The sequence below is a fragment of the Amblyraja radiata genome, chromosome 5 (assembly GCF_010909765.2).
Source record: "Amblyraja radiata isolate CabotCenter1 chromosome 5, sAmbRad1.1.pri, whole genome shotgun sequence".
NCBI classification, from domain to species: domain Eukaryota; kingdom Metazoa; phylum Chordata; class Chondrichthyes; order Rajiformes; family Rajidae; genus Amblyraja; species Amblyraja radiata.
In genome coordinates, this window is record NC_045960.1 from 111,356,002 (window position 1) to 111,377,197 (window position 21,196).

Here is a 21,196-nt window from a genome sequence, read left to right on the forward strand (position 1 = left end):
AACAACATTTGGTAGAAGATTATAAATGAAATGTTAAAAGCAACTAAATGCAATCAATAAAATTTGACCACGGTGCATTGAAACATTTGGGGTTTCAATTTATTTAAGAAAGACTTTTTGGGGAAAAGTTCCATCGAACACTGAATCATCGGCATTTTGTTGTACAGCCCTGTATCAATAGACGCAGTATTGACATAAAATACCCCACCATTGTCCTTGCTGTTGAATTGGCCTGTAGCGTCAGTCACATTCCGCTTGGGTAGCTGACAACCGAGCAGCATAAACACTGAATTCTACAATTGTAGGTTCAATTCTCCTTCTCCGTGGATTGTCACCTTGTCGTGGTGGAGAAGCTTGTGTGGACCTGGGATCCTGAGAGCGATGCCGTCTGGAGCTACACTCCTGGTAGGGCCACACATGGCGGTAAGGTCGAGGGGGAGGTCTCTGACAAAGAGCAATCCAACCAAGACCTCAACGGTGGAACAGGCGGAGGACGATGGCTGACCTTAGTGGAGCGTCACAACGGCTGGGAAGGTGGATGAAGGCTGCGGCAGAAAAGGGTCTCCGGTCGTCTTGGACTCCATGCCAATAGACACTAGGTGCAGGAGTAGGACATTTGGCCCTTCGAGCCAGCACTGCCATTCAGTGTGATCATGGCTGATCATCCCACAATCAGTACCCCGTTCCTGCCTTCTCCCCATATCCCCTGACTCTGCTATCTTTAAGAGCCTTATCTATCTCTCTCTTGAAAGTATCCAGAGAACCCGCCTCCACTGCCCTCTGAGGCAGAGAATTCCACAGACTCACCACTCTCTGTGAGAAAAAGTGTTTCCTCATCTCCGTTCTAAATGGCTTACCCCTTATTCTTAAACTGTGGCCCCTGGTTCTGGACTCCAACATCGGGAACATGTTTTCTGCCTCTAGCATGTCCAAGCCCTTAATAATGTCACTGGATCCTGATCCAGATCTGTCAAGGACCGTGGGGTGGTTGTCTGTGCACCAGTCTTCCCACGTTAAACAAAGTCACGCACAGACGTCCTCCATATAGGGAATACACCCATGGTCAGACACGACCGAAGGTGGGCCTAAGAAGTTAATTCTAACACCCTCACCCTTCTTCCCTTACTCTTCCCTTGCCCCCTCACCCCCACCCCCGTGACCCACCTAGGCTCCCACCTATTTCTCCCCCCCCCCCCCCCTCTGCCCTCCAACTACATTCTTTCCTCTGGCTTCACACTCTGCTTCTCCTCAATCCTCTTGTCTCACATCTTAAAGAGAGAGTAGGTAGGCCAGATCCACATATGATCCCCATAGGATCAAGGGAATAACATTTAGTGCAAAATAAAGTCCAGTAAAGTCCAATTAAAGATAGTCAGAGGGTCTCCAATGCGGTAGATAGTAGTTCAGGACCGCTCTATGGTTGTGGTAGGATGGTTCAGTTGCCTGATAACAGCTGGGAAGAAACTGTCCCTGAATTTGGAGGTGAGCGTTTTCACACTTCTGTACCTCTTCCCCGATGGGAGAGGAGAGTAGAGGGAGTGGCCGGTGTGCGACTGGTCCTTGATGATGCTGCTGACCTTGCCGAGGTAGCATGAGGTGTAGATGGAGTCAATGGAAGGGAGGTTGGTTTGTGTGATGGTCTGGGCTGCGTCCAGTAGATAAGGTGGTCAAGAGGGTTTCTGCACATTGGCCTTCATCAGTCGGAATATTGAGTATAGAAGTTGGAAGGTCCTGTTACACAAGACAATGGTGAGACCACATTTAGAATATTGTGTTCAGTTCTGGGCACCATGTTATAGGAAAGATGTTGTCAAGCTGGAAAAGGGGCAGAGAAGATTTACGAGGATGTTGCCGGGACTAGAGGATCTGAGCTGTAGGGAGAGGTTGAGTAGGCTGGGACTCTATTCCTTGGAGCGCAGGAGGATGAGGGATGATTTTATAGAGGTGTATAAGATCAAGAGGGGAATAGATCGGGTAAATGTATGGATTCTTTTACCCAGAACAGGGGAATCAAGAACCAGAGGATATAATTTCAAGGGGTGAGAGTGGAAAGATTTAATGGAACCTGAGGGGCAACATTTTCACACAGAGGGTGGTGGGTGTATGGAACGAGCTGCCGGAGGAGGTAATTAAGGCAGGGACTATCCCAACGTTCAAAAGACATTTGGTCAGGTACATGGGCATTGGGTAAATGGGAAGCGCAGGTTTGTAAGTTAATTATCTTCTGTATAATGTCCCTGGTGTGTAGGATAGTGCTAGTGTACGGGGCGATCGCTGGTCGACACGCTCTCAGTGGTCCGAAGGGCCTGTGTCCGCACTGTATCTCTAAAGTCTAAAGTAAATCTCAGAAGGCTCTGTGCTAATTTTATGCTTCATTATTAGCCATTAATTTATGATGCCATCAGCAGCATTGCATCTGATCAAGGGGCTGATTCAACAGTCAGCGAGCTGTCTGCTGTCTGCAGTTCCCTAGAGCTCCAACCCGCAAAGTTCATGAGGATTTGGGAACCAATTTATTTTTCCGGTAAATTAGAAGGACTTAAACAAAATCACAGAAGTTTGATAGTTTAAATTTACATAGTGGTCTTGACTTTCCATCCTTTATAAATTAAATAGCAATAGGGCGTTGATTCACTTACTAAAGAATAGAATAGAATAGAATAGAATAGAATAGAATCTTTAATTGCCACGCAACCAGGGTTGGTGGTATTTGGGTTCGGTACATGATGGTACACTGCTTTTGTTACATACCACTAATAACACAGATCACCGAAATAAAGTGCATCCATACCACATCACAAATCACAAATCTCACCAACAATACATAGTGCAAAGAACAAACAAAGACCATAGACAAGACACTGTAGACATCAAAAGTCATATTATTGTCTGATTATTGGACGGAATTGAGAGTTCTTATTGCTGAGGGGAAGAAACTGTTTTTAAAGCGGGTGGTTTTAGTAGCAAGTGACCTGAGGCGCCTCCCCGAAGGGAGAGACTGAAAAAGATGATTTGCTGGATGGGAGTGGTCCGAGATGATCTTTTTTGCCCGTTTTGAGGTACGTTGGAGATAACTGGAATGGATTGAGGGGAGGGGGGAGTTGATGATCCTGGAGGCCTTGGAGACAATGCGTTGTATTCTGTGTAGTGAGTGACTATCGGTGTTACCGTACCAGACTGTGATTGAGGAGGTGATGATGCTTTCAATGATTGATTGATAGAAACGGACCAGGAGGTGTTTATCGACTCTGAACTTTTTGAGCTGTCTGAGGAAATATAGGCGTTGTTGACCTTTCTTGATGACGTGGTCTGCATTGATGTGCCATTTTAGATTATTGGAGATATAGGTGCCTAGAAACTTAAATGAGTTCGTGGAGGTTATGGGGTGAGAGTTGACATGGACCGGGGGTTTGTGGTTTTGATTGCGTCTGAAATCTATGATGATTTCTAAGGTTTTTGAAGTATTAAGCTGGAGGTTGTTGTCTGCGCACCATTTGACTGCGCTATCGACTGTTAGATGGTATTGTGATTCTTTGTTGTCTGAGATAAGGCCAATTATTGTTGTGTCGTCTGCATATTTAAAAATTTTAACTGAGCTGCATTGGGATGTGAGGTTGTTGGTGTAAAGTGAGAAGAGCTGGGGTGACAGAACGCACCCTTGGGGGGCTCCTATGTTGAGAGTCAAAGGGCTGGAGAGTTTTTCACCCACCTTGACTCTTTGCTGTCTGTTTGTTAGAAAGTGTAGAATCCAATGGCACATGGCTGGGTGGATGCTCATGTCCAACATTTTATTGTAGAGTTTAATCGGGTGTATAGTATTAAAGGCCGAGCTAAAATCTATAAACAGGATGCGTGCATAGGTGTTCGGTGATTCCAGATGATGAAGGGAATAGTGAAGAGCTAAGTTGATAGCATCCTCAACAGACCGGTTGGCCCTATATGCAAATTGGAAAGGGTCCATGATGGGGGCAGTGTGGGTTTTCAGATGGGTGAGGACTATGTGCTCAAAGGCCTTCATGGCGACTAATTAACGCAAACTACAGGTTGGCTCTTACAAAATGTTTACTTTGGTTTAGTTTAGAGATACAGCGCGGAAACAGGCCCTTCGACCCATCGAATCCGCGCCAATAGACAATAGGAGCAGGAGTAGGCCATTCGGCCCTTCGAGCCAGCACCACCATTCAATGTGATCATGGCTGATCATCCCCAATCAGTACCCCGTTCCTGCCTTCTCCCCATATCCGCTGACTCCGTTATGTTTAAGAGCCCTATCTAGCTCTCTCTTGAAAGCATCCAGAAAACCGTCCTCCACTGCCCTCTGAGGCAGAGAATTCCACAGACTCACCACTCTCTGTGAGAAAAGGTGTTTCCTCGTCTCCGTTCTAAATGGCTTACCCCTTATTCTTTAACTGTGGCCCCTGGTTCTGGACTCCCCCAACATTGGGAACATGTTTCCTGCCTCTAGCGTGTCCACAGACATTTACAATCATTTACAAATTAATTCCTATAATTACAAGATTCTACTAAATTAAGTAAGAGGCTCTTCTAGGGCTTTAAAATTCAAAATGAATTCCAAAGAACCCAGCTTAAATATGCCAAAGAAAATGTCAGCCTGTTTATTGATCTTTTAAAGTTTGATCGATCTTTCCGTGCTTTTTATTACAAGCCTGAACTGTTTATTTGTGTTATGCAGCAGAGAATGCTCCATATATGATTCCAATCGATCCCTTCACAGTGTACAGATACATGATAAGGGAATAACGTTTGGTACAAGGTAAAGCCAGTAAAGTCTGATCAAAGGTATTCCAATGGTCACCAATGAGGTAGATAGTAGTTCAGGACTGCTCTCTGCTTGTTGTGGGATGATTCAGTTGCCTGATAACAGCTGGGAAGAAACTGTCCCTGAATCTGGAGGTGTGCGTTTTCACACTTCTGTACCTCTTGGCCGATGGGAGAGGGAAGAAGAGTGAGTGGCCGGGGTGAAACTGGTCCTTGATTATGCTGCTGGCCTTGCCGAGGCAGCGTGAGGTGTAGATGGAGTCAATGGAAGGGAGGTTGGTTTGTGCGATGGTCTGGGCTACGTCCACAATTCGCTGCAATTTCTTGTGGTCTTGGATGGAGCTGTTCCCAAACCGAGCTGTGATGCATCCGGATAAAATGCTTTCCAATGTCAACATAGAAACAAGGAACTAGTGTAGATCGAACATGTTGGTTGGCGTGGGCAAGTTGTGCCGGAGATCCTGTTTCCACACCGTATTACTCTCATTACTTTAGTTTGCTCTATAGTTTATTGTCACGTGCACCGAGGTACAGTGAAAAGCTTTTGTTGCGTGCTAACCAGTCAGCGGAAAGACAATACATGATTACAATCGAGCCGTTCACAGTGTACAGATACATGATAAGGGAATAACGTTTAGTGCAAGGTAAAGCTAGATAAAGCCAGACTACGCGACTCCATAACTGCAATGGAGGTTCACACTAAAGGGACACAAAGTGTTGGAGTAGCTCAATGGGTGAGGCAGTATCTCTGGAGAAACATAAAAAAATAGGTGCAGGAGTTGGCCATTCAGCCCTTCCAGCCAGCACCGCCATTCAATAAGATCATGGCTGATCATCTAAAATCAGTACCCCCGTTCCTGCTTACTCCCCAGATCCCTTGATTCCTTTAGCCTGAAGAGCTAAATCTAAATCTAACTCTCTCTTGAACCTTGACTTCTCCAATTTCAGGTAGTCCTTGCTTTCTCCTTCCTTTCCCTCCCCAGCTCTCCCACAGCGCACTGTCTCCGTCTCTTCCTTTCTTCTTCTTGCCCCCCCACCCCACATCCACATGTGTGAAGATGGGTCTTAAGCTGAAACGTCGCCTATTCCTTCGCTCCATAGATGCTGCCTCACCCGCTGAGTTTCTCCAGCATTTTTGTCTGACCTCTCTCTTGAAAAGTACTTAAGAACATGGATGGGTGAGGTTTTGGGTGGGGACCCTTTTTCAGACTGATTGGGGTGGGGTGGGGAAGAGAGCTGGAAGAGGGATGTATCAGGACAAAGCGTTGGCAGGTACTGGGTGGGTCCAAGGGCGGGTGGTTTCATCAGCAGATCGTCACATCCACCCAAGGTTGATGTTCATTTTACACTTGGGGAACTCCACACTGTCAGCAGTGTCACTGAAGCAAAATACCCTGAGGCCTTGTTCATCGTAGCCAGAGACTTCAATCAGGCCAACCTACACTGTGCAGCTGTACACACAGCACCATCAGAAATATAGAGGTGGGTAAAAGCACGAGGGGAATAGATCGGGGCAGACCCACCCACCCACAGAGTCTTTGACCAAGAGTTGAGGAATCGAGAACCAGAGAACACAGGTTTAAAGTGAATTGGGGGGAAGTTTCAATAGGGATCTGAGGGGTTACTTTTTCACACAAAGGGTGGTGGGTGTCTGGAATGAGCTGCTGGAGGAGGTAGTTGAGGCTGGGACTATCACACTGTTTAAGAAACATTTAGACAGGTACATGGATAGAACAGGTTTAGGGGGACGTGGGGCAAATACGGGTAGGTGGGACTAGTCATTATAATGCAAAGACGTGTAGGTACAGCAACGGGTGGTGCCCCGTGCCGACAGCTGTTCATCCTTTCCACATGTTGTTTTGAGTTCAGTGTCTAAAAGTGTGTTTTAATGTGTGGGTGGGTGGGGGCGGGACATAGGGGAAACTGTTGTTCAGTCACTGACCTCGGTGGAATGCGACTTTTCTCCCAGTCGCATTTTCGCCCTCCCTCGCGGCCTAACAGCTTGGATTGGTGCGGCCTTTCCCGGAGTCGGGTCCGGAGCTTCAGCAGTGGGCGCAGTGCGGACTTTCCATCACGGAGCGGGCGAACCCTTGCCGGGAGTCGCCAGAGAGGAGTGCTCCGATCGCTGGCCTGGTGACTTTGACATCATGGGGCTGTGGTCTGCGGAGCCTCTAGCCGCGGGCGTGGAGTGGACTTACCATCGCGGAGTCTGGGATCGCTGGAGAAGAGCTCCGACCGCCGGCCTGCGGACTATAACATCGTGACGCCCCGGTCTCCTGTAGGAAGCGGCCGATTCGGGACCTCCAAGCCGTGGAGTGTCCGTCCGTCCCGACGTCGGAATTTGGATCATCCCGACCAGAGGGCCTGTAGATGGCGCCGTCTGTAGCCGCGACTACGGAGGGTTCATGGCCCCGACCACGGGTGAACAAAGGAGGAGGACTGACTGAACTTTGTTGCCTTACACCACAGTGAAGAATGTTGATTCCACTGTGCTGGATGTTCATGTTGTATTCTATTGTGTATTGTGCTCTTTTTGTTTGTGTGGCTGCATGATAAATCAAATTCCGACGTCGGGACGGACGGACACTCCACGGCTTGGAGGTCCCGAATCGGCCGCTTCCTACCGGAGACCGGGGCGTCACGATGTTATAGTCCCCAGGCCGGCGGTCGGAGCTCTTCTCCAGCGATCCCAGACTCCGCGATGGTAAGTCCACTCCACGCCCGCGGCTAGAGGCTCCGCAGACCACAGCCCCATGATGTCAAAGTCACCAGGCCAGTGATCGGAGCACTCCTCTCTGGCGACTCCCGGCAAGGGTTCGCCCGCTCCGTGATGGAAAGTCCGCACTGCGCCCACTGCTGAAGCTCCAGACCCGACTCCGGGAAAGGCCGCACCAATCCAAGCTGTTAGGCCGCGAGGGAGGGCGAAAATGCGACTGGGAGAAAAGTCGCATTCCACCGAGGTCAGTGACTGAACAACAGTTTCCCCTATTCCCCGCCCCCACCCACCCACACATTAAAACACACTTTTAGACATACTGAACTCAAAACAACATGTGGAAAGGATGAACAGCTGTCGGCACGGGGCACCACCCGTCGCTGTACCTACACGTCTTTGCATTATAATGACTAGTCCCACCTACCCGTATTTGCCCCACGTCCCTCTAAACCTGTTCTATCCATGTACCTGTCTAAATGTTTCTTAAACAGTGCGATAGTCCCAGCCTCAACTACCTCCTCCGGCAGCTCATTCCAGACACCCACCACCCTTTGTGTGAAAAAGTAACCCCTCAGATCCCTATTGAAACTTCCCCCCAATTCACTTTAAACCTGTGTTCTCTGGTTCTTGATTCCTCAACTCTTGGTCAAAGACTCTGTGGGTGGGTGGGTCTGCCCCGATCTATTCCCCTCGTGCTTTTACCCACCTCTATATTTCTGATGGTGCTGTGTGTACAGCTGCACAGTGTAGGCTGGCCTGATTGAAGTCCCGACCAGAGGGCCTGTAGATGGCGCCGTCTGTAGCCGCGACTACGGAGGGTTCATGGCCCCGACCACGGGTGAACACAGGAGGAGGACTGACTGAACTTTGTTGCCTTACACCACAGTGAAGAATGTTGATTCCACTGTGCTGGATGTTCATGTTGTATTCTATTGTGTATTGTGCTCTTTTTGTTTGTGTGGCTGCATGATAAATCAAATTCTACTGAACCTTAACTGGTGCACGTGGCAATAAATGTGAACTTGGACTTAATCATATTTTATTAGCCAAGTATGTTTTGCAACATACGAGTAATTTGATTTGCCGTACAGTCGTACCAATAAAAAGCAACAAGACACACTAAATACATTTTAACATGAACATCCACCACAGTGACCCCACCACATTCCCCACTGTGATGGAAAGCGAGAAAAATTCAATCTCTTCCTTCTTTGTCCTGTTGCGGTCGGGGGGCGCTAACCTTCCGTTGACGGGACGATCTTACTCCCGTAGCCGACTCGGGCCTCCTCGTCGGGGCGATCAAGCTCCTGCATCGGGGGGGGGGGGAATCTCAGCTCCCCCACACTGGGCGATCTACCCCGGATCGGGGCCAGTCGAACATTGTGCGGCTTCTGGAGCTTCCCGACGTCGGTCTCACCCCGAGACTGCGAGCTCCTCGATGTTAAAGTCCGCAAGGGGTCGGATCCGATGGTAAGTCCACGCCCCGTGATGGGGCTCAACATTAGTCTCTAGCGAGGCCTCCGGCTCCACGATGTTAGGCCGCAGAGCAACCGGAGATACGATCCGGAAAACAATCGCATCTCTGGCAAGGTAAGAGAGTGAAAAAAGTTTCCCCCGACCCGCCTTCCCATACATAAAACAAAAAGACAGACTGTTGACGAGGCTGCCATCGAAGCGCCACCTGGTGGTAGATAAAACTGTAGATAAAACTATGAATGCTGATATATGATAAACGTTTAGTGCAAGATAAAGTCCAGTAAAGTCCGATTAAAGATAGTGCAAGGGTCTCCAATGAGGTAGATAGTAGTTCAGGACCGCTCTCTGGTTGTGGTAGGATGATTCAGTTACCTGATAACAGCTGGAAAGAAACTGTCCCTGAATCTGGAGGTGTGCGTTTTCACACTTCTGTACCTCTTGCCTGATGGGAGAGGGGAGAAGCCAGGGTGAGACTGGTCCTTGATTATGCTGCTGGCCTTGCCGAGGCAGCGTGAGGTGTAGATGGAGTCAATGGAAGAGAGGTTGGTTTGTGCGATGATCTGGGCTGCATCCACAACTTCATGACAGACTACATCAGCAAGTGTGGAGAGGCTTGCTTACAAAAGAAGATGATACCTGTGTTCCCCAACCATGGTGATCCATGAGGTCCATCCACTACCAGGTGAAGTCCATGTCTGCAGTGGTCAAGACATCTATCCACGACGTTTACAAGCCCATTAAAGATGCCAGGTGGGAAATATGGATGAGGCTGGTGCTAGAATAACTACAGGGACATCCATAGATTGTGGCAAGGCTTGCACGCTCCAACGGGCTCCAACGTGATGCTGGACATTATCGCTGGTAACAATGGGACCTTCCCCAACAAGCCCAATGCATTCTGCATTCTGCTAGTGTGGCACGGCGGCGCAGTGGTAGAGTTGCTGCCTCACAGCGCCAGAGACCCGGGTTCCATCCCGACTACAGGTGCTGTCTGTACGGAGTTTGTACCTTCTCCCCGTGACCTGCGTGGGTTTTCTCCGAGATCTTCGGTTTCCTCCCACACTCCAAAGACGTACAGGTTTGTGGGTAAATTGGCTTGGTATAAATGTAAATTGTCCATCGTGTGTGTAGGGGTGTGTTAATGTGCTGGGGTCACTGATCGGTCTGGATACGATAGCCTGTTTCCGTGCTGTATCTCTAAACTAAACCCTGCGTGGGTTTTCTCCGGGTGCACCGGTTTCCTCCCACACTCCAAAGACGTACAGGTTTGTAGGTTAATTGGCTTCGGCAAAAATTGTAAATTGTTCCCAGTGCGTGTAGGATAACGCAAGTGTGCGGGGATCACTGGTCGAGCGGACTCGGTGGGCCGAAGAGGGCCTCTCCTTCTCTCTCTCTTCTCCCCCTCTGCCCCACTCTCTACCCCCTCCCTGTCGACGTTAACCTCCCCCGCGCCCGGTGTCAGCTCCCTCCCCGCCCGGGATCAACTCTCTTTTCAACTTTGAAAAAAAGTTTCCCCCTTTCTATGACCCAACTATGGACGCTCGTTCGCTCACGGCCGTCCAGCTGTTGACACTTCCCGCCCGCCTTCACCCTCTCAATTGTCGGCGCCCATCAAACAACAGCCCGCACCGGCACCTACCCCATCCCCCCCACCCAGCAGTGTCCGCCCGTTAACCGCACGGTCCAACTGTTGCCGATTCAATTGTCAATTGGCCTGTGAACCGCCGCCAGCTGTTCGAGAAGCGAACTACGAATGAATGACCGTTGGTGAAGAACCTTCTGGAAACCAAAGATCCTATAGCGGAGCTCCTCTATAATCTTTGCTGGAAACGGTTCCTTCCCAGCGGGCGACGCTCGCTCATTCACCAACCGCAACTGTCAGCGCTCGTCCCCCCCCCCCCCCCCCCCCCCCCCGACCCGGCGTCAGCTCCCTCCCCCACTCACACCTGTCCACGTCCGTTAACCGCACGGTCCTGCCGTCGACCATCGCTCCCGAACAACTGTCCCCGCACGACCAACTGTCGACGATCGCTCCCGCCCAATCCACCTCAGCCGTTGCCGCCCGTTATTTCCCGCTCGCGTTGCCCGCTGGGAAGAAGCTGTTCGTTTCCAGAACGTTCTCCACCAACGGTCATACATTGGGAGTTCGCTTCTCCACAACGACGGACTCCGGAACACAGTTCGATAAAAAAACTGGGTTTTCTGCCCTTTTTTATTTTTGTTTGTTTTGAAAATCTTTTTATTTTTGATTACATTCATTATTTCGATTTACACCACTTTTCAAAAGGTAAAAACGCTTTTCTTTTTTTTTCCAAACGTAGACGTTTTTTCCAATAATTGGTTCTTGGTCCAAAATATTCCAAATGGAATTTAAACTATATATTTATTAAACTGTTATTTATATTTGAATAATCCTTTTTGAAAAGATGATTGCATAACTCAGTAACAATGTTACAACATTTTGAGATTTAAAAAATCAAGTCTGTAATTTATCCCATCAGATAAAGCATAAAAATAAGTTTAATTTGACACCTAATTCACTTTCATACCTTCAGTATTAAAAAAAGTTATGGCCATTTTCATACTCAGAAATTAGCATCTTGTTCCCTATTGCTTTTCCATTGACTTAACTCAAAAGCTGTGATCAAGGACAGTCAAAAGCCCATAACTTTATTAAAAATTAAGAGATTAAATACATTTTCAGTTATTATAGATTGAAGCATTCCTATTTAACACACGCACTCTCCTTCTCATTGTCGGTCGACCCCAAGGGGGCTATGGGAACTTCACTCGCCCCTCTCCAGGAACTATACATCAGGAGGTGCAACTCCAGTGCCAATAAGATCATGGGAGACCCCTTCCACCCATGCAACGGACTGTTCCAGCTGCTACGTTCAGGCAAACCCCTCCGTTGCCATGCTGTGAGAATGGAGAGGTTGCGAAGGGGTTTCTTCCCGGAGGCCATTAGGACTGTAAACTCCAATCTCACCAGGGACTAACTTTACTGTACCACTCTACTGCTTTTTTTTTAATTGATGTTTTTTTCCCCTTTTCCTTCCGCCCACCATATTTAATATGTAAAAGAATATGTGATTCTGTTCCATTCTGTTTGTAGTTTGTTTGGTTGTTTGTTTGTTTGTCTTTTTGCACAAAGTCCGCGAGCATTGCCACTTTCATTTCACTGCACATCTCGTATGTGTATGTGACGAATAAACTTGACTTGACTTGACTTGGCTCACTCACTCACCCAAGCAAAAACCCCCCAAAAAACCCAAATCATCGTAACATTGTAGAAAGGATCAAAAAGCCTTTGACGAGGTCCCACACAAGAGATTAGTTTAGTGTGCAAAATTGACTTGGATCGATGTGTGTGTGTGTTTGTCTATTTGTTTGTGCACTTGAACGAGAAAGGAAAAGAGCGAGGAGGAGAGTTAAAGAGAGAGAGAGCGAGAGAGAGAGTGTGTCCCCCAGTGGTGGGAGAGGGTAAAAAAAGCCTACGGCACCTGGTATTCCCAGGCGGTCTCCCATCCAAATACTAACCAGGCCTGAGCCTCAGACGGGATCGGGCGTGTTCAGGCTAGTATGGCCGTAGGCAGAGAGTGGCCACACTAAACGTGTATTTAACACACGCACTCTCCTTCTCATTGTCGGTCGACCCTGAGGGGGCCGCCCGACATTCACTGGACAAGGTGAGAGGCGAGAGGCACGGCCGAGAGTCCCCGACCCTGACCCCACGCAGCAGCAGCAGCAGCATCTCACTCACTCTCTCACCCACTCACTCACTCACCCACCCAAGCATAAAGCAGAAAAAAACACAAAATCATCGTAACATTGTAGAAAGGAACAAAAAGCCTTTGATGAGGTCCCACACAACAGATTAGTTTAGTGTGCAAAATTGACTTGGATAGGTGTGTGTGTTTGTTTGTTTATTTATTTATTTGTGCACTTGAACGAGAAAGGAAAAGAGCGAGGAGGAGAGTTAAAGAGAGAGAGAAAGAGAAAGAGAGAGAGAGAGAGTGTGTGTCCCGGTGGTGGGAGGGAGAAATAAAAGCCTACGAGACCTGGTATTCCCAGGCGGTCTCCCATCCAAGTACTAACCAGGCCTGAGAGCTTCCGAGATCAGACGGGATCGGGCGTGTTCAGGCTAGTATGGCCGTAGGCAGAGAGTAGCCACACTAAACATGTATTTAACACACGCACTCTCCTCCTCATTGTCGGTCGACCCTGAGGGGGCCGCCCGATATTCACTGGACAAGGTGAGAGGCGAGAGGCACGTCCGAGAGTCCCCGACTGTGACCCCGACCCCACGCAGCAGCAGCATCTCACTCACTCTACTTCTTCTTCTTGTAGGATTCCGGCAGTGTAGACGCTGCTAAGCGTATTACTGCCCTCCACAGGTCAAAGTTTGAACTAAATCCTTACATACAGTCCTGTAACTTGCAGGAATTGAAGAACAGCCCTGGAGATCAGTTGATGTTTCTCACTGTGTCCAAACAAAGATGAAACAGAAAAAGCCTCTACTCCAAGTCCTGTCAGTCTAACAAACAATACTTTTCTTTCTACCCTGTACTTTTTACATTCTAGGAAAACATGCTTAACTGTCTCATTACTCCCACATTCACACAAGCCAGAAACATGTTTCCCTACAATGCACAAATAGTAATTTAACCCACAGTGTCCCAACCTCAATCTACACAGTTTAACTGAGTCCCTACGGGACAGAGATGTACAGAAACATATTTTCCTAACTTCAGATTGTATAGAAAAGTAGTGTCTACCCCTGACTTCCATTTCCCATCCTCTCTGCCATTCTTTTGTTAAGCCCTCTTTAATTATTTCTCTCAGTTCCACTCTCCCCAATAATACATGGATATCTATTTCTCTTCTTAAACTCTCCTTTGCTATGAGATCCACCTGCTCATTCCCCCTCACCCCAGCATGCCCGGGAACCCAGCAAAAAGTGATGTTACACGCAAACCCAATTCTAGAAAACACACTCATGATTTCATTTAGAATGTCAGGACGAGCTTTAGATTTCCCTACTCTTAAAGTTTCAAGAGCAGCTGCAGAATCAGAACAGATAATGACTTCACTAAAACTGGCTTCCTCAATCCACCATAGAGCCCATTGAATTGCCATTAATTCAGTCGTGAGAACAGAGCTTCCATCAGAAATGCGCCAGCCAAACTTCAACCCAAGCTGCTCCACATACACTCCAAACCCAGCTCTCCCACTAACTGGATCTTTAGATCCATCTGTAAAAACAATCAAAGTGCTCTCACTGATTGAATTAAGATATTCCACTATTCTTGGAGTCACCTCGCGCTTATCTTTTTCCTGAAGAAAAGCTAGCTCAATAAACAGTTCAGGAAGAACCCAATAGGGCACAGGTAGCCATATTGTATGCTCTATAATACCCCCTTGTTCCAAACCCAGCTTCTTAGCCCACTGATTTATAATGACAAAAAATGTGTTATATTTGTTACCATCATCAACCTCTTGCAACAAACACCTTGCTGGGAAGGTATCATTACACCCACAAAGTTTAGCCCAGTAATGTAACCCTAGCTTAATGCGCCTTAACCATAAGGGCATTTCTCCCATTTCAACAATCAGGGCAGGGACTGGGGAAGTCCTGAAGGCTCCACAGCAAAGCCTCAAAGCCTTTGCCTGCAACACATCTAGCCTAGCCAGAACAGTTTTAAACGCAGACCCATACACAAAACACCCATAATCAAGAGAAGATCTGATCATGGCCTGATAAATTAGCAGCATTGTCTCCCTGTTGGCCCCCCACTCACACCCAACCAGACTTCTCATAACATTCAGAACTTTTCCACACTTCAACACAATTTTACCTACATGCACAGCCCAAGTCATACGCACTTCAAACCAAACACCCAAAAACTTAAAAACCTTTACCTTCTCCAATAGAGACCCATACATATACAGCCCTAACTTAGGTAACTTTCTTTTAAAACCAAATACCATATATTTAGTCTTAGAGGCAGAGATTTTAAAGCCCCATGTGTTCCCCCATTCCTCTACAGACACTAACACTCTTTGAATCTGTTTTAAAACAAACTCTACATTACGACCTCTTTTCCAGATGGCCCCGTCATCTGCAAACAAAGACAGACCAAATCCTCGCTCTAATTTACAAAATATGTCGTTTATCATGATATTAAATAAAACTGGACTGATAACACTTCCCTGCGGGGTTCCATTCTCTATTTATACAGTCTCTGAGCTGACACTACCAACCATTATTTGTATTGTTCTATTCAATAAAAAATCCTTAATCCAGTTGAACATTCGTCCCCTGACTCCCAAGTCAAAAATTTTAATCATTAATCCCTCCTTCCACAAAGAATCATATGCCTTCTCAATATCAAGGAATACACTCACTACTGTTTCCTTGCTTCTAAATGCCCTTTTAATATCCTGATCCAAAACTGATACAGACTCCATTGTAGACCTTCCATTCCTAAAGCCATTCTGTACATCAACAAATAGTCCTCTGGTTTCTAAAAAATAAACTAGTCTGTTGGTTACCATCCTCTCCATAATTTTACAGAGCACTGCTGTGAGCGCTATAGGGCGATATGAACTAGGGTCAGATGCCTCTTTGCCTGGTTTTAAAATAGGGACCACGACTGCATGTTTCCATTCCTTTGATCAAGGGGCTGATTCAACACGCAGCTGAATCATTGATTTCCTGACTATTCTACTCAATTCCCCAACCAGTGAAGGCTGGCTCATCATACACCCTCTCTACCACTCGATCCACTAGTATTGCCATTCAGGAAGTTATGGACTCGGACTCCAAAATCCATCTTGTACATCGATGCCGTTAACTGTATACTTGCCCCTTACACTCACCCTCCCAAAGTACAACATCTGACAATTTAGTGTAATTTAGTTTAATTTTGAGATCCTGCGCGGAAACAGGCCCTTCGGCCCACCGAGTCCGCTCCGACCAGCGTTCCCCGCACACTAACACTACCCTACACACACACACACTGGGGACAATTTACACTTACACCAAGCCACTTAGCCTACAAACCTGCACGTCTTTGGGGTGTGGGAGTAAACCGAAGATCTCGGAGAAATCCCAAGCAGTCATGTCATGGGGAAGATGTACAAACTCTGTACAGACGAATGAATGGATTAAGCTTATTGGCCAAGTATTCACATACAAGGAATTTGCCTTGGTGCTCCGCCCCGCAAGTGACATGACATACAGTGACAGTTAGGATCCCGTAGCCGGGATCGAACCTGGGTCTCCTGCGCTGCAAGCGTTGTCAGGCAGCAACTCTACCACTGCGCCACCGTGCCGCGCTTGCTCGGATTAAACTCCATCTGCCATTTCTCCGCACATCTGATCTATATCCCACCGTATACTTTGACAGCCTTCCTCACAGCCTGCAAGCCCCAGCAACCTTGATGTCACCGAGGATAGACACCAAATGCTGGAGTAAACTCAGCGGGATAGGCAGCACCTCTGGAGAGAAGGAATATATAAGAATAAGGGGTAAGATGAGGAAACACTTTTTAGAACGGCGATGAGGAAACACTTTTTCACACAGAGTGGTGAATCTGTGGAATTCTCTGCCTCAGAGGACGGTGGAGGCAGGATACTTTCAAGAGAGAGCTAGATGGGGCTCTTAAAAATAGCGGAGTCAGGGGATATGGGGAGAAGGTAGGAACGGTGTACTGATTGTGGGATGATCAGCCATGATCACATTGAATGGCGGTGCTGGCTCGAAGGGCCGAATGGCCCTGTACCTATTGTTTATGGTCTATTGAATGGGTGAGAGCCATCATTTCGGGTTGAGACCCTTCTTCAGACTTGGTGTCATCTGTTTAGTTTAGTTTATTGTCACGTGTACCGAGGTACAATGACAAAATATGTTGTCAGCAGTCTGCAATTGTTGCCTCTAATGCTCTAATTGCCTCCAACGCCTCTATTCATCAACAACATTTGGTAGAAGATTATAAATGAAATGTTAAAAGCAACTAAATGCAATCAATAAAATTTGACCACGGTGCATTGAAACATTTGGGGTTTCAATTTATTTAAGAAAGACTTTTTGGGGAAAAGTTCCATCGAACACTGAATCATCGGCATTTTGTTGTACAGCCCTGTATCAATAGACGCAGTATTGACATAAAATACCCCACCATTGTCCTTGCTGTTGAATTGGCCTGTAGCGTCAGTCACATTCCGCTTGGGTAGCTGACAACCGAGCAGCATAAACACTGAATTCTACAATTGTAGGTTCAATTCTCCTTCTCCGTGGATTGTCACCTTGTCGTGGTGGAGAAGCTTGTGTGGACCTGGGATCCTGAGAGCGATGCCGTCTGGAGCTACACTCCTGGTAGGGCCACACATGGCGGTAAGGTCGAGGGGGAGGTCTCTGACAAAGAGCAATCCAACCAAGACCTCAACGGTGGAACAGGCGGAGGACGATGGCTGACCTTAGTGGAGCGTCACAACGGCTGGGAAGGTGGATGAAGGCTGCGGCAGAAAAGGGTCTCCGGTCGTCTTGGACTCCATGCCAATAGACACTAGGTGCAGGAGTAGGACATTTGGCCCTTCGAGCCAGCACTGCCATTCAGTGTGATCATGGCTGATCATCCCACAATCAGTACCCCGTTCCTGCCTTCTCCCCATATCCCCTGACTCTGCTATCTTTAAGAGCCTTATCTATCTCTCTCTTGAAAGTATCCAGAGAACCCGCCTCCACTGCCCTCTGAGGCAGAGAATTCCACAGACTCACCACTCTCTGTGAGAAAAAGTGTTTCCTCATCTCCGTTCTAAATGGCTTACCCCTTATTCTTAAACTGTGGCCCCTGGTTCTGGACTCCAACATCGGGAACATGTTTTCTGCCTCTAGCATGTCCAAGCCCTTAATAATGTCACTGGATCCTGATCCAGATCTGTCAAGGACCGTGGGGTGGTTGTCTGTGCACCAGTCTTCCCACGTTAAACAAAGTCACGCACAGACGTCCTCCATATAGGGAATACACCCATGGTCAGACACGACCGAAGGTGGGCCTAAGAAGTTAATTCTAACACCCTCACCCTTCTTCCCTTACTCTTCCCTTACCCCCTCACCCCCACCCCCGTGACCCACCTAGGCTCCCACCTATTTCTCCCCCCCCCCCCCCCTCTGCCCTCCAACTACATTCTTTCCTCTGGCTTCACACTCTGCTTCTCCTCAATCCTCTTGTCTCACATCTTAAAGAGAGAGTAGGTAGGCCAGATCCACATATGATCCCCATAGGATCAAGGGAATAACATTTAGTGCAAAATAAAGTCCAGTAAAGTCCAATTAAAGATAGTCAGAGGGTCTCCAATGCGGTAGATAGTAGTTCAGGACCGCTCTATGGTTGTGGTAGGATGGTTCAGTTGCCTGATAACAGCTGGGAAGAAACTGTCCCTGAATTTGGAGGTGAGCGTTTTCACACTTCTGTACCTCTTCCCCGATGGGAGAGGAGAGAAGAGGGAGTGGCCAGTGTGCGACTGGTCCTTGATGATGCTGCTGACCTTGCCGAGGTAGCATGAGGTGTAGATGGAGTCAATGGAAGGGAGGTTGGTTTGTGTGATGGTCTGGGCTGCGTCCAGTAGATAAGGTGGTCAAGAGGGTTTCTGCACATTGGCCTTCATCAGTCGGAATATTGAGTATAGAAGTTGGAAGGTCCTGTTACACAAGACAATGGTGAGACCACATTTAGAATATTGTGTTCAGTTCTGGGCACCATGTTATAGGAAAGATGTTGTCAAGCTGGAAAAGGGGCAGAGAAGATTTACGAGGATGTTGCCGGGACTAGAGGATCTGAGCTGTAGGGAGAGGTTGAGTAGGCTGGGACTCTATTCCTTGGAGCGCAGGAGGATGAGGGATGATTTTATAGAGGTGTATAAGATCAAGAGGGGAATAGATCGGGTAAATGTATGGATTCTTTTACCCAGAACAGGGGAATCAAGAACCAGAGGATATAATTTCAAGGGGTGAGAGTGGAAAGATTTAATGGAACCTGAGGGGCAACATTTTCACACAGAGGGTGGTGGGTGTATGGAACGAGCTGCCGGAGGAGGTAATTAAGGCAGGGACTATCCCAACGTTCAAAAGACATTTGGTCAGGTACATGGGCATTGGGTAAATGGGAAGCGCAGGTTTGTAAGTTAATTATCTTCTGTATAATGTCCCTGGTGTGTAGGATAGTGCTAGTGTACGGGGCGATCGCTGGTCGACACGCTCTCAGTGGTCCGAAGGGCCTGTGTCCGCACTGTATCTCTAAAGTCTAAAGTAAATCTCAGAAGGCTCTGTGCTAATTTTATGCTTCATTATTAGCCATTAATTTATGATGCCATCAGCAGCATTGCATCTGATCAAGGGGCTGATTCAACAGTCAGCGAGCTGTCTGCTGTCTGCAGTTCCCTAGAGCTCCAACCCGCAAAGTTCATGAGGATTTGGGAACCAATTTATTTTTCCGGTAAATTAGAAGGACTTAAACAAAATCACAGAAGTTTGATAGTTTAAATTTACATAGTGGTCTTGACTTTCCATCCTTTATAAATTAAATAGCAATAGGGCGTTGATTCACTTACTAAAGAATAGAATAGAATAGAATAGAATAGAATAGAATCTTTAATTGCCACGCAACCAGGGTTGGTGGTATTTGGGTTCGGTACATGATGGTACACTGCTTTTGTTACATACCACTAATAACACAGATCACCGAAATAAAGTGCATCCATACCACATCACAAATCACAAATCTCACCAACAATACATAGTGCAAAGAACAAACAAAGACCATAGACAAGACACTGTAGACATCAAAAGTCATATTATTGTCTGATTATTGGACGGAATTGAGAGTTCTTATTGCTGAGGGGAAGAAACTGTTTTTAAAGCGGGTGGTTTTAGTAGCAAGTGACCTGAGGCGCCTCCCCGAAGGGAGAGACTGAAAAAGATGATTTGCTGGATGGGAGTGGTCCGAGATGATCTTTTTTGCCCGTTTTGAGGTACGTTGGAGATAACTGGAATGGATTGAGGGGAGGGGGGAGTTGATGATCCTGGAGGCCTTGGAGACAATGCGTTGTATTCTGTGTAGTGAGTGACTATCGGTGTTACCGTACCAGACTGTGATTGAGGAGGTGATGATGCTTTCAATGATTGATTGATAGAAACGGACCAGGAGGTGTTTATCGACTCTGAACTTTTTGAGCTGTCTGAGGAAATATAGGCGTTGTTGACCTTTCTTGATGACGTGGTCTGCATTGATGTGCCATTTTAGATTATTGGAGATATAGGTGCCTAGAAACTTAAATGAGTTCGTGGAGGTTATGGGGTGAGAGTTGACATGGACCGGGGGTTTGTGGTTTTGATTGCGTCTGAAATCTATGATGATTTCTAAGGTTTTTGAAGTATTAAGCTGGAGGTTGTTGTCTGCGCACCATTTGACTGCGCTATCGACTGTTAGATGGTATTGTGATTCTTTGTTGTCTGAGATAAGGCCAATTATTGTTGTGTCGTCTGCATATTTAAAAATTTTAACTGAGCTGCATTGGGATGTGAGGTTGTTGGTGTAAAGTGAGAAGAGCTGGGGTGACAGAACGCACCCTTGGGGGGCTCCTATGTTGAGAGTCAAAGGGCTGGAGAGTTTTTCACCCACCTTGACTCTTTGCTGTCTGTTTGTTAGAAAGTGTAGAATCCAATGGCACATGGCTGGGTGGATGCTCATGTCCAACATTTTATTGTAGAGTTTAATCGGGTGTATAGTATTAAAGGCCGAGCTAAAATCTATAAACAGGATGCGTGCATAGGTGTTCGGTGATTCCAGATGATGAAGGGAATAGTGAAGAGCTAAGTTGATAGCATCCTCAACAGACCGGTTGGCCCTATATGCAAATTGGAAAGGGTCCATGATGGGGGCAGTGTGGGTTTTCAGATGGGTGAGGACTATGTGCTCAAAGGCCTTCATGGCGACTAATTAACGCAAACTACAGGTTGGCTCTTACAAAATGTTTACTTTGGTTTAGTTTAGAGATACAGCGCGGAAACAGGCCCTTCGACCCATCGAATCCGCGCCAATAGACAATAGGAGCAGGAGTAGGCCATTCGGCCCTTCGAGCCAGCACCACCATTCAATGTGATCATGGCTGATCATCCCCAATCAGTACCCCGTTCCTGCCTTCTCCCCATATCCGCTGAC

At 47.2% G+C, this 21,196-nt stretch overlaps 1 pseudogene; it reads right to left on the reverse strand.

Annotated features, from left to right (window-relative positions):
- Window positions 1-13,020: 13,020 nt before the first annotated feature.
- On the reverse strand, window positions 13,021-13,132 carry LOC116973817 (annotated as a pseudogene).
- Between the last annotated feature and the right edge of the window lie 8,064 nt (window positions 13,133-21,196).